General features: G+C 39.2%; 1 pseudogene; it reads right to left on the bottom strand.

The window, feature by feature from the left end:
- Positions 1-682: 682 nt before the first annotated feature.
- LOC100995297 (outer mitochondrial transmembrane helix translocase-like) lies at positions 683-6,065 on the bottom strand (annotated as a pseudogene).
- Positions 6,066-11,786: the final 5,721 nt, after the last annotated feature.

Below are 11,786 nucleotides of genomic sequence, written 5' to 3'. Positions count from 1 at the left end.
AGTTACAACAGACATATGTTACATTAAATGAAGAAAGGAAAGAAATGTACGTGTATTAAAGCGGACTGAGGTTTTTCAAACCCATTCTTTTGAAAGGCCTTTTAATCCACTTTCACGTAAATCAATTTAAACTGAAAAAAAGTTTTTACTCAGTATGCTTACAGAAAGAGGTGAAATCAGTGTTGACTGACATGACTGTCTAACAACCATTCAATGCTGATCACTGACCTGGTATTTTTATTTGATTATCCTGACAAATCTAATAATTGAGCCTATGTATATATATGCAAGATGTATATATGCAAGGTGGAGGATCCAATTAATCAACTGCAGAAAGAAAAACACTCAACTTAAAAAAGGTTGAAACAAATGACAAATGGAAATGGTTGAATCACTGTACCTTTTTGACACAATCTTAAATCTTAGTTTTACTGTATATTATTCGGTACTTCTGGATTCAGTAGTTAGGATAAAAAAAATTCTGTATTCAAACATATCTACAGAATGTCCATATAAAATGTGTGGATATATACATTTAATATACACACATATGTGCACACACACAAACACATACTCACATGTCAAGGAAACAGTGCCTAACCACATCCCTATTGCTCACTAATGACCCAATGAATCATTCATGACTGTAAGACCAGCTTAGATTCTATAAGGCTGTACGACATATGGCTAAAGAGCTCAAACACAAGCACCCACGTTCAGGCTGGATTAAATTGTTCCTCCTCATGATTTCTGACAAACAGTAATGCCACTTATATAACAACTGTATTTCAACAACTTAGAATTCAGAGTACAAAACCATAAACACTGAACTCCCTCATTGTTTAAAGAGCACTCTTTCCATTCTACTTCCACTAACAGATAAGAGGACACACCAAACTAGATCAGTGAACTGTGCAAATGATCTTCACTCTTAATCTAAACAAACCTGTGTTAAAACATTCTGAAATGCTGCATCCTTTGATTTCTTAATTTTTTCAATGCTGCATCCTTCGATTTCTTAATCTTTTCAATTGCCCGATGCAGGTCCTGCTGTTGAACAGGCCGAATTTCATCTTCATCATGGCTTTCTTCTGATGTAGAATTAACATTCTCTAACACAGAGGAGGGCAGCATCTCAACACATCGCATTTAGGTCCCTTCCTGAAAACGCATCAGTTTCCTGGGCAACTTCTAGCAGGTCTACATGCCTATCCACATTTTCATTTTTCAAGATGAGTTTCAGGATTGCTTCTTTCTGTTTTAAAGCAGGCTGGTTGATATGAAATCTTGTAGGAATTCTTCTCGTTATAGCCGTGTCAAGGTCCTGAGGATGAATGGTAGCTCCCATTACTATGACCTGGGAGCTGTGATCAGTATCCAGTCCATCCCAGAGACTCATAAACTGAGCTTTCATTATGGCTGTAGCTTCATGGTCAGAACTCCGAACGGTTTCGTAGAAAGGAGTCTATTTCGTCTATAATGATGATGGACAGTTGTAGCTTCATGGCAAGGGAGAAGACAGCAGCAGCCAGTGTTTGAGATTCTCCATACCACTTATTGGTCAGTGTCGAAGGCTCAAGGTTAATAAATCGACAGCCTGCTTCTTTGGCTGTGGCCTTGGCAATCAACGTTTCACCACAGCCTGGGGAGGGTCATAGAGAAGAACACCTTTTAGAGGCTGCAGAAGCCTGGAATTCTCAAACAAATGTTTCTTTTTGATAGGTAAGATGACTGTCTTTCAGATCCGTAATGACCTCATCTAAACCTGCTATATCACTTCCAAGTAACATGCGTATTAAGAGGGTCTACTAGGCTGGGCGCGGTGGCTCATGCCTGTAATCCCAGCACTTTGTGAGGCTGAGGCGGGTGGATCACGAGGTCAAGAGATCAAGACCATCCTGCCCAACATGGTGAAACCCCATCTCTACAAAAATACAAAAATTAGCTGGGCGTGGTGGCGCACGTCTGTAATCCCAGCTACTCAGGAGGCTGAGGCAGGAGAATCGCTTGAACCCGGGAGGCAGAGGTTGCAGTGAGCCGAGATCATGCCATTGCACTCCAGCTTGGTGACAGAGCAAGACTCTGTGTCAAAAAAAAAAAAAAAAAAAAAAAAAAAGAAAAGATGGTCTACTAGGTGGGCAGCAACACTCATTTCATATTCTGAGAGCTTCACGTTTTTCACACCAATTAGCTTCATTAGTTTTTCTGCCTGTTTCTGAGCTTCTGCTTTTTGCTTTCTTATTGGATCAATTGCATCTACCATCCATTTGATACTAAAGTATGTTACTGAACCAAATATTGTCAAATGGAAAATTAAACCAACAACTTCATTGTGACTCAAAGGATGAGAAAAGGCATCAGCATGTACCATCTTGATTGTTAACCCAGGAGCAGAAACAATGGGAGCAAGTGCCCTCAGCTGGCCTCGCACAGGAAGGAAATACAGGAGATATTTCAAAACAGGCATGCAATGCATAATAGTCACATCGGAGTAATTGGGGTACCCATCACCTCAGGTATTGATCTTTTGTGTTACAAATGATCCAATTGTACTATTTTAGTTATTTTAAAATGTACAATCAAATTATTTTTGACTATAGTCACACAGTTGTGCTAGCAAATACTAGGTCTTATTCATTCTTTCCAACAATGTTTTTGTGCCGATTAACCATCGCTACTTCCCCCACACTCCCTGACTACCCTTCCCAATCTCTGTTAACCATCCTTCTACTCTTATCTCCATGAGTTCAACTACTTTCCTTTTTACCTTCCACAAATCAGTGAGAACATTTAAGGTTTGTCCTTCTCTGTCTAGCTTAGTTCACTTAACAAAATGACCTCCAGTTCCATCCATTTTGTTGCAAAAAACAGAATCTCATTCTTCTTTATGGCTGATTAGTGCTCCACTGTGTATATGAACCACATTTTCTTTATTCATTCATCTGTTGATGAACACTACATTGCTTCCAAATTTTGGCTATTGTGAACAGTGCTACAACAAACATCAGAGTGCAGGTATTCTTTGATATGTCGATTTCTTTTATTTGGGGTATATACCCAGCAGCAGGATTGCTGGATAGTACAGTAGCCCTATTTTTAGTTTTTTGAGAAACCTCCAAACTGTTCTCCACAGTGGTTGTACTAATTTATATTCCCGCTAACAATGTACGAGGCTTTCCTTTTCTCTCCATCCTTGTCAGCATTTGTTATTGCCAGACATTAGATAAAAGCCATTCTACCTGAGGTGAGATAATATCTTATTGCAGTTTTGATTTGCATTTCTCTGATGAGCAATGATGTTGAGCACCTTTTCATATACCTGTCTTCTTTCAAGAAATGTCTATTCAGATTTTTTGCCCATTTTTTTAAAAAAAGGATTACTAGATGTTTTTCCTACACTTTTGTTTGAGCTCCTTATGTATTCTGGTTATTAACCTTTTGTCAGATGGGTAGTTTGCAAGATGGGAATATAAATTAGTATTTTCTCCTGTTCTGTGGCTTTTATCTTTGTTAATTATTATTATTATTATTATTATTATTATTATTTGCTGTGCAGAGGCTTTGGAACTTGGTATGATCCCATTTGTCAATTTTTGTTTTGGGTTGCCTGTGCTTGTGAAGTGTTTATTACTTAAGAAATCTTTGCCCAGTCCAATGTTCTGGAGAGATTCCCTAATGTTTTCATGTAGTAGTTACATCATTTGAGATCTTATATTTCAGTCTTTAATCCATTTTGATTTGATTTTTGTATCTGTTCAGAGATAGGAATCTAGTTTTGTTCTTTTGCATATAGATGTCCAGCTTGCCTGGCATCATTTATTGGAGAGATTGTCCTTTCCACAATGTATGTTCATGGCTACTTCGTCAAAAATGAGTTCACTGTAGATGTATGTATGGATTTACCTCTGGATCCTCTATTCAGTTTCAGTGATCTATGTGTCTGTTTTTATTTATGTGGGTACCATGCCTTTTTGGTTACCTTAGCTGTGTAGTGTAATTTAAAGTCAGGTAAGTGATTCCTACAGTTTTTTTTTTGTTTGTTTTTATTTTTGTTTTTTTGGTTTTTTTTTGGCTTAGTATAGCTTTGGCTATTCTGGGTGTTTTGTGGTCCCACATACGTTTTAGATTGTTTTTCTATTTCTGTGAATAATGTCATTGGCATTTTGATAGGGATTGCATTAAATCTGTAGATTGCTTTGGGTAGTGTGGACATTTTAGCAATATTGATTTTCCAATTCATGAATAGATTGGTCCAATTTTGTTTTCTGTTATAATAAGGCAGCACTGAGTTCAATGCCTCACAAATACTGTGATCTCCTTCTCCCCAGCACACAAAAATGTTCTCTGCACCATGCCACTGCTGCTGGGGGAGAGAGGAGGTGTGATGTCAGCAATTCAAGATGGTTTTTCCTGCCTCTTCAGTGCCTCTTTTAGTAATACGAAGTTAAAACCAGGTACTCACCTGATTTTTGGTTCTTATAAAGGTGCTATTTTATGTAGTTAGTTGTTAAATTGGTGTCCTTGAAGCAGGGACAATTGGCGGAGACTTCTATTCTGCCATCTTGTTCTGCACCAAGTCCTCATATATCATCTTTTATGAAGCATCCATTCAAATATTTTGTGCAGAACTCAAACCATGTAACCTGGAGTCTGTGGCTTGTCTTTATAAGGTTTGGCTTGATTTGCCTTTTAAGTGGAGTCCTTTGTATTGTTCCAAGGTGGAGGTAAATGTCTATCAGGAGTGGCATGGAACAAAGATAAATCTGTATTTCTGTCAGTCAAGTAGAAATTTATCAAATTTTACTGATGCTGATAATAATATGTAAGAACTTTACCTTATAATGGTATCTGGGGAAGATTAGACACTCCTTTTGTAATGCCATGTTTGACTAATATAACCAATGCAAAAAATATACTTATTGATATTCCTTCATCATTATATTCTGTTCTTAAACACTTGTGCATTTTCTATATGAGATCCATGTGAAACAGAAGTAACATAATTAGCTGCAGGAGATATCAACATAAAATAGAACTAAGATTGCAAGGACAAAGGCATACATGGTTTAAATCCTGTCTCTTCCTCCATCTCTCCTGTAGCTCTTTCTCCTTTTTTTCCCTTTCCCTCCATCCCTCTTCCTCTTTCTCTCCCTCCACCCTTGTCTGTGTGCGGTTGAGAAAACTTTAATGGAGCAATTGCAGTTTAACTATTGACCTCCGCACTTTTCTCATTTGTGAATAGCATGAATTGTTTTTTGGATAGTTTTACATCCAAAGAGTATTTTTCAATGGTAAGGCCATTTCCTATGTGTGACAAAACTGAAAAATGAACCTGTACAAAGCACTATATTGGCCATCCTATTTCCGAGAAGGCACGGAAGCAAGTTCACGTACTTTCCTGGGAATGTTAAAATGTCAGCTAGGAGTGCTTTCTACACTATTTATGCTTACCCAGGTGTATATATGCCACACATAGCTGAAAAGGGATACATGTACTGTTTTCAGTTTGAACATTATAACTTTTTTTTTTTGTCTAAGGGGAAATATATTCTTTAAGAAGAAACTATCACATACTTCTCATCCAGGCTGTTCTTTGGGTTGTGGGGGCTCAGTTGTGATAAAAGGTGAAGTTAGAACTAGTTAATGGAGAACTAGCTGCCATTATGCCTCTTCCTGGCCAAATCAGGGACTGACCATGGGACTGCCCCATATGTGAACCTATGTTGCCTTCACTGAGACTGGGGACTTTGAGAACCACTGGCATATTTGGAAACTTTATGCAGCAGTTAACTGGTCTAAAAACTACACAGATGAAATCCATCTCAGAAGAAATATATTCTTAACTATCCTACTCTCTTTCTCCTCTATAATAAATGTTATAAAGGTTTGCCCCTGTGTTTGTTTTACTTTACATGTGAAACAAAAATTTTCATGGGTAAATGAGTTAAAGTATTTGGCTTTTAGCTCAAACAAATGAGATGTTAGTTTAAGAATAGACCTCCACTTATAGGCTGATTTATAACCTTTGCATTGGAGGATATGGAAAGGATATAATGAAAACACAGAAATTTCCATGGCATTTTAAATTTGCACTTTTTTATCAAGAAAAATTGAGTTCTTGCTGAAATAACCTGTACAAAACCTGCTTTAAAAAATAGTTTTGGATGTTGCTTACATGCAAATGATTGTATTATAAATAATAAGAAAAATTTGAATTTAAATATCTCATGAAAATAGAACCACAAAATATTTTAGGTTGAGTATGACAAAAGGAAGTGTTTAGAAGATTTTTTTATTGACAAATGTATTTTGAATTTTCTTCTAAGAACCCAAGATATATTTTCCTTTAGAGAAAATGATCTGAGGCATGCTAGAGGGTATGTATTGACAGCTGTCCTAAACTATTTTCCTGTTAAATCTCTATGGGTTAAAATAAATCAACACTCTGTCAGGTGTTATAATGTTGAAGTATGAGCTCATTTCCTTGTAAAGTGCAACTCTTAGATTGTCAGGGGGTTTCTGGATTTTCATATAGGAAGAGGAACCCATTTTCTCCATCTTACTCAGTATGTCCTCATGTATCTGAGTTTGTGGATTCTTTCACCTTTGGCTCTTGGTTCCTGGCTTTGATCAATGTGTTTTGATCTCAGCTGGAAATCAAAATGTGGAAAGAACAATGGATGGCTCCTCTCTCTCTCATACCAAGAATTGGAGTTAGAGAACACAGATCGCATCTTGAGAAATAATCATTTCAAATGTTAGCCATTCCTAGATTTCTGCCAGATATTAGCCATGTAGAAAATTGACGCTATTTGTTGTTTTATCTAAATTTTCATTTTTTAAAATGCACCTTAAGATGTAAAGTACTACTATTTATGGGCAAAAAATATCTGGGGTTTATTTGAGAATTCTTTAATGCGCCACTCAAATGCTCGTTTGACCCAAATCCATTTTCTTACAGTCTTAGTCTATTTGTGCTACTATTACAAGATACTACAGAATGGGTAATTTATAGAATATAGAAATTTATTTCTCACAGTTCTGGAGGCCGAGAAGTCCAGAATCATGGCACCAGCTGGTTGGTTGTCTGGTAAGGGTCTGCTCTCTGCTTCTAGGATGGCACCTTGCTGCTATGTCCTCTGATGGTAAACTGTGGGGCAGAAAGTCAAAAGGGGTGAAGAGTGTCTGAGGCCTCTTTTGTAAGAGACTTAATCCCATTCATAAGGGAGGAATCCTCATGGCCCTATCACCTCTTAAAGGCCTTGCCTCTTAATATTATCATATTGGCAACACCTGAATTTTAGATGGGAGACATGCAAACCATAGCACCTGCCTTTTCCTGCTTTGCTCTCTAAATTAGGGAAACTCGTTTCTCTGGCTGTCTTACACTCTAGCTTCCAGATAGGTTTGCTTAATGGGAGTTACTGGTGGTAGACTGGAAGACGAGAATGATGGGAGAAGCCAGGATATTCTACCCCTAGTCAGATGCCTCTTATAGCATCTCTGGTTGTGAATTGTCTTCTCGGTAGCTCCAAGCCTAACTGAGTTCCTCCCACCTTGGTCCCAGCAGTGCATATTCCAGTGTTCTAGCTCCTGCCAGAGAGCCTGACATCTGGCCTCTAATAACAAAATCTTCTATTGTCCCTCTAGCATGAGGGTTGGTGGCAGCTTCCAGCTGTTGTCAATCTCTGTGTTGATTTGCTGTCTTTTTTTAGCCTCTCAGACCTTCCATCACCTGAAAACCCAATTTGCTTGTAATGATATCCTTGTGTTTCAAAAAACTGAAGTGGTTCTTTTATTTCCTGGCTGAGCCTTCCTGATATCTTAGCAAACAAATAAGGAGGGAGGAGCATCCTGCTACTGCTGTGGTGGTGTAAGCCCACCCCAGCTGTCTCACCTGCCATTTACAACTAGAAACTCAAAACAAAATAAACAGCAACGTGAGGACTCCAAAAACTAAATGAAAGCACAGGATTTTGGAGGGGAATCACAGCTTGGAGAAGTCAAATGTTTGGAAGTGGGGTTTACTATTTATTTTTTTCCTCTCACAGTCTTACCCTGAGGGCAGGCCTCAGCCATTGAGTTGCACATGGCACATGTAGCTGAAACCGATATAAATTTAACTTTTTGTTTGTTTGTTTGTTTTTGGCCAGAGAAACCAGTGAAGGGAGCTTCAGTGGGTCAGAGAATTTGGGGAGAAATTCTACAGAGAAGAAAGACAGGAAAGGGTTCTCCTAATTCTGTGTATTAACCAGAACTAATTTTAGACTAAACCTTGAGATATGCATGCATGAGGCACAATCAAAGATGTATAGCCAAGGCTTGGGGAACTTAAATGAAATTTGAACCACCTGCACAAGTCTCCTGAATAGCACATGCACGGAACAGATCCAAACCAATGTTGCAGAGACCGAAGGAAGTCAATGGATATTAAAACTACCCTTACAGAAGGAAAAGACTATAATGTATAAACCTAAACAGGTTGAATGCCTTCTAAAATACAGGCTGGGCACAGTGGCTCACACCTGTAATCCCAGCACTTTGGGAGGCTGAGGCGGGCAGATCACCTGAGGTCAGGAGTTCGAGACCAACCTGGCCAACATGGTAAAACCCCGGCTCTACTAAAAATACAAAAATTAGCCGAGCATGGTTGTGGGCACCTATAATCCCAGCTACTCGGGAGGCTGAGACAGGAAAATCGCTTGAACCTGGGAGGTGGAGGTTGCAGTGAGCTGAGATTGTGCCACTGTACTCCAGCCTGGTTGACAGAGCGAGACTCCACCTCCAAAAACAAACAAATAAACAAACAAAAATACAAACTTCAGCATTCTCTATAAGTTTATAACAGGACTCAGCCTTTGCAGCATAATGCTCACGATGTTTTAAAAAGCAACTCAAAATTACTTAAAATTCAAAGAATCAGAAAAATGTGACCAATTCCCAAGGGAAAGCAAGACACACACATGCGCACACACACACACACACACACACACACACCCAACCATGAAATGACCCAATGTGTCAACTATCAGATGATGATTTGAAAGCAGCTATTATAACTAGGCTCCATGAGGTACAGGAAATCACACTTGGTATTACATGGCTTTTGTGCTTTTAATGATACTTATAAGGATAATAATTTTGGATTGGATTGCTTTTTTATTGCGGTAAGTACGCATGTAAAATTTATCATTTTCACTTTTTTAAAGTATAAGTTCTGTGGCATTAAGTACATTCACACTGTGTGCAACCACCACCAGCACTCAGCTCCAGAACTCTTTTCATCATCCCAAACTGAAACGCTGTACCCATTAAACAATAACTCACCATTCTATCCCCCAGCTTACAAACTTGCAGAAGCCAGGCAGAGGCACTGAACTGTCAGAGGAAAGGTGAACATAACAACCATGGTAGTCAGCAAGACTGGAATGATGAAAACGGTGCCCGGAGTTACAGAGAGCTATGATGAGAGCTAACGGATCGTGGGACTCTGAGCAGTGAGATAGATGGGAAGCTCAACTAGGATGTTACCCTATTTTGTTATTTTAGAAAAAACACAGCTGGGAAGAAGAAGTTTAGTGTCTGTTCTTGCAGTGAAAAATCGTGGTCTTTCATTCAGTTTTCAAATCTAAATTAGTTAACAAACCCAGAGCCCTGTGATTGGAGGTGAGCCTGGTATTCTTCTTTTTGAAGAAGGATACTGTGATGCCATTAGAAGTATATGAGATGACTACTCCATTGATCCTTCCTTAAACAGACCTGATGTCATTTTCCAGGATAACTTTGTAGTGAGGAATCAGGATTGTTCATTGTGAGGTCTGAATTAACATTAATACTAGGGAACCCAAAACATTATCATGGTCTCCCGAAGACTGAGCCCTTGTCTCAAGTTTACTTCACGCCATACCCATTTAGTCACAAGGCCCATTTTGCAGTTATTTCTGGAGTTTCTGCAAGTGTAATTGGGACAGATAAAATTAGCAGCTGGCAGAATTTCTGACTTGTGTATGTCTATCTATGGAGTAACAGCCATTATGATAGAAGGAATTAGTTGAAGTTCTTGAAAATGTCCTCCCACATCCTGGCCAAGATGATTAATCAGAAGCAATACTGGGAAGGACTGTACTGGCACTAACGCAAAAGACCTGCAGGATGCAGAAATGGTGGTTCCCATCAAAGCCCCACTCCATTCACCATGCTTGAAGCACTGCCTAACAAGAAAGCTCAATTGTGTCTGCCTATGGCAGCAGCTGTCTTGAGAAACCAAGAAACACAACCTGCAAGGCTGGAGGATTTAACTCCTTGTGGGGCATGGGAAATGGATGAAGAGGGTGCTGGCAGAAAAATACTCCTTTTTTCCTCCTCATGGTGGTCTATCCCAAGATGGAGTCATTCAAATAGCCTATTGCAGAGGCCTTGTGAGACTGAGCAATCAGCTGCATTTATTATGAGGCTGTGGTCAGCTTTGTAAAACACCATGTTGAGTTCTCTCTCATTCTTCTCTAGCTCACTGCCCTCTCTCACTTCTGCTTCTCTGAGGCTGCACACCCCCAATAAAATATCAGCACAGAAGCTTTCCTCTTAGGCTCTGTTTTCAAAGGGACTGGAGGAAAGACAGAAAGGATCCAATTTCTGATGCTGTTTGTTTATTGGTTTGGCTTTACTAAACAATTCCGAGTCCTCCAAAGTCAATATATTTTCATAACATTTTACAAATAGCCTATTTCCATCCCATTTTTGAACCCAAGGGAGATTATCATAGTTAGAAATGGAACTATAAGTCCTAGATGTTCAAATCTTTTCCTCCATTGCTATAGATAGGTAAAGAAAAGCAGGCCGGGCCTGGTGGCTCATGCCTGTAATCCCAGCACTTTGGGAGGCTGAGGTGGGCACATCATCTGAGTTCAGGAGTTCAAGACCAGGCTGGACAACATGGCAAAACCCTGCCTCTACTAAAAATACAAAAATTAGCCGGGGGTGGTGGTGGGTGCCTGTAATCCCAGCTACTCGGGAGGCTGAGGCAGGATAATTGCTTTAACCTGGGAGGTGGAGGTTGCAGTGAGCCAAGATCTCACCACTGCACTCCAGCCTGGGTGACAGAGCAAGACTCCATCTAAAAAAAATAAATAAAGGCAAGAAAACAAGAGCCTCTTGTCTATCTAGCTGTATTGAGTCCTTTTTAGGATTTTAGGAAATATTTCTGGAAAGGATGACTCTTATGGAATGGTAGAGGCAGCTCAGTGAACTAGGAACAACAGAAGCAAAAGCTCAGGTACAAGAAATAATCGGGTGTTTTAGAAGAACATCTGTATCTCAGCAAAACTTGAACAAAAAGCTCAGGTGGGACATGGCAGGAAATGGACCCAGGGCCAGGTAAATACCTGGTGATAGAAGTCCTTGTAGGCCAGTGTAAGTAATGTGAATTTTATTCTGCATGTTTCATGAACCACCTGCCTCAGAATCACCTAGAATGCTTGTTAAAAATACATTTAATGCATTTTCTTAGACACTAAGCCAGATGTACCAAATCACAATCTCTTAAGAGAGGGCCTGGGAATCTATATTTTGATTACTTCAAGGTGTTTCTTAGCACACTAAAGTTTGGGAACACCTGGTAGTGCCTTGAAAAGTTTTTGTTAGTATTGTTTCATAGTTAGATTCTATCTAGACCATTCTGGCATCAGTGAGAAGGATAGGTCCAAAAAGGGGGACCCAGATTAGAAACAGAGAGACCATTCATTCATTTGTTCAACACATATTTTAAGCACTTCCTATATGCTTGGCAA

The sequence above is a fragment of the Pan paniscus genome, chromosome 17 (genome assembly GCF_029289425.2).
Source record: "Pan paniscus chromosome 17, NHGRI_mPanPan1-v2.0_pri, whole genome shotgun sequence".
NCBI lineage: Eukaryota > Metazoa > Chordata > Mammalia > Primates > Hominidae > Pan > Pan paniscus.
Note: the sequence above shows the minus strand (reverse complement) of the source record. Positions and strands in the feature narration are given on the sequence as shown.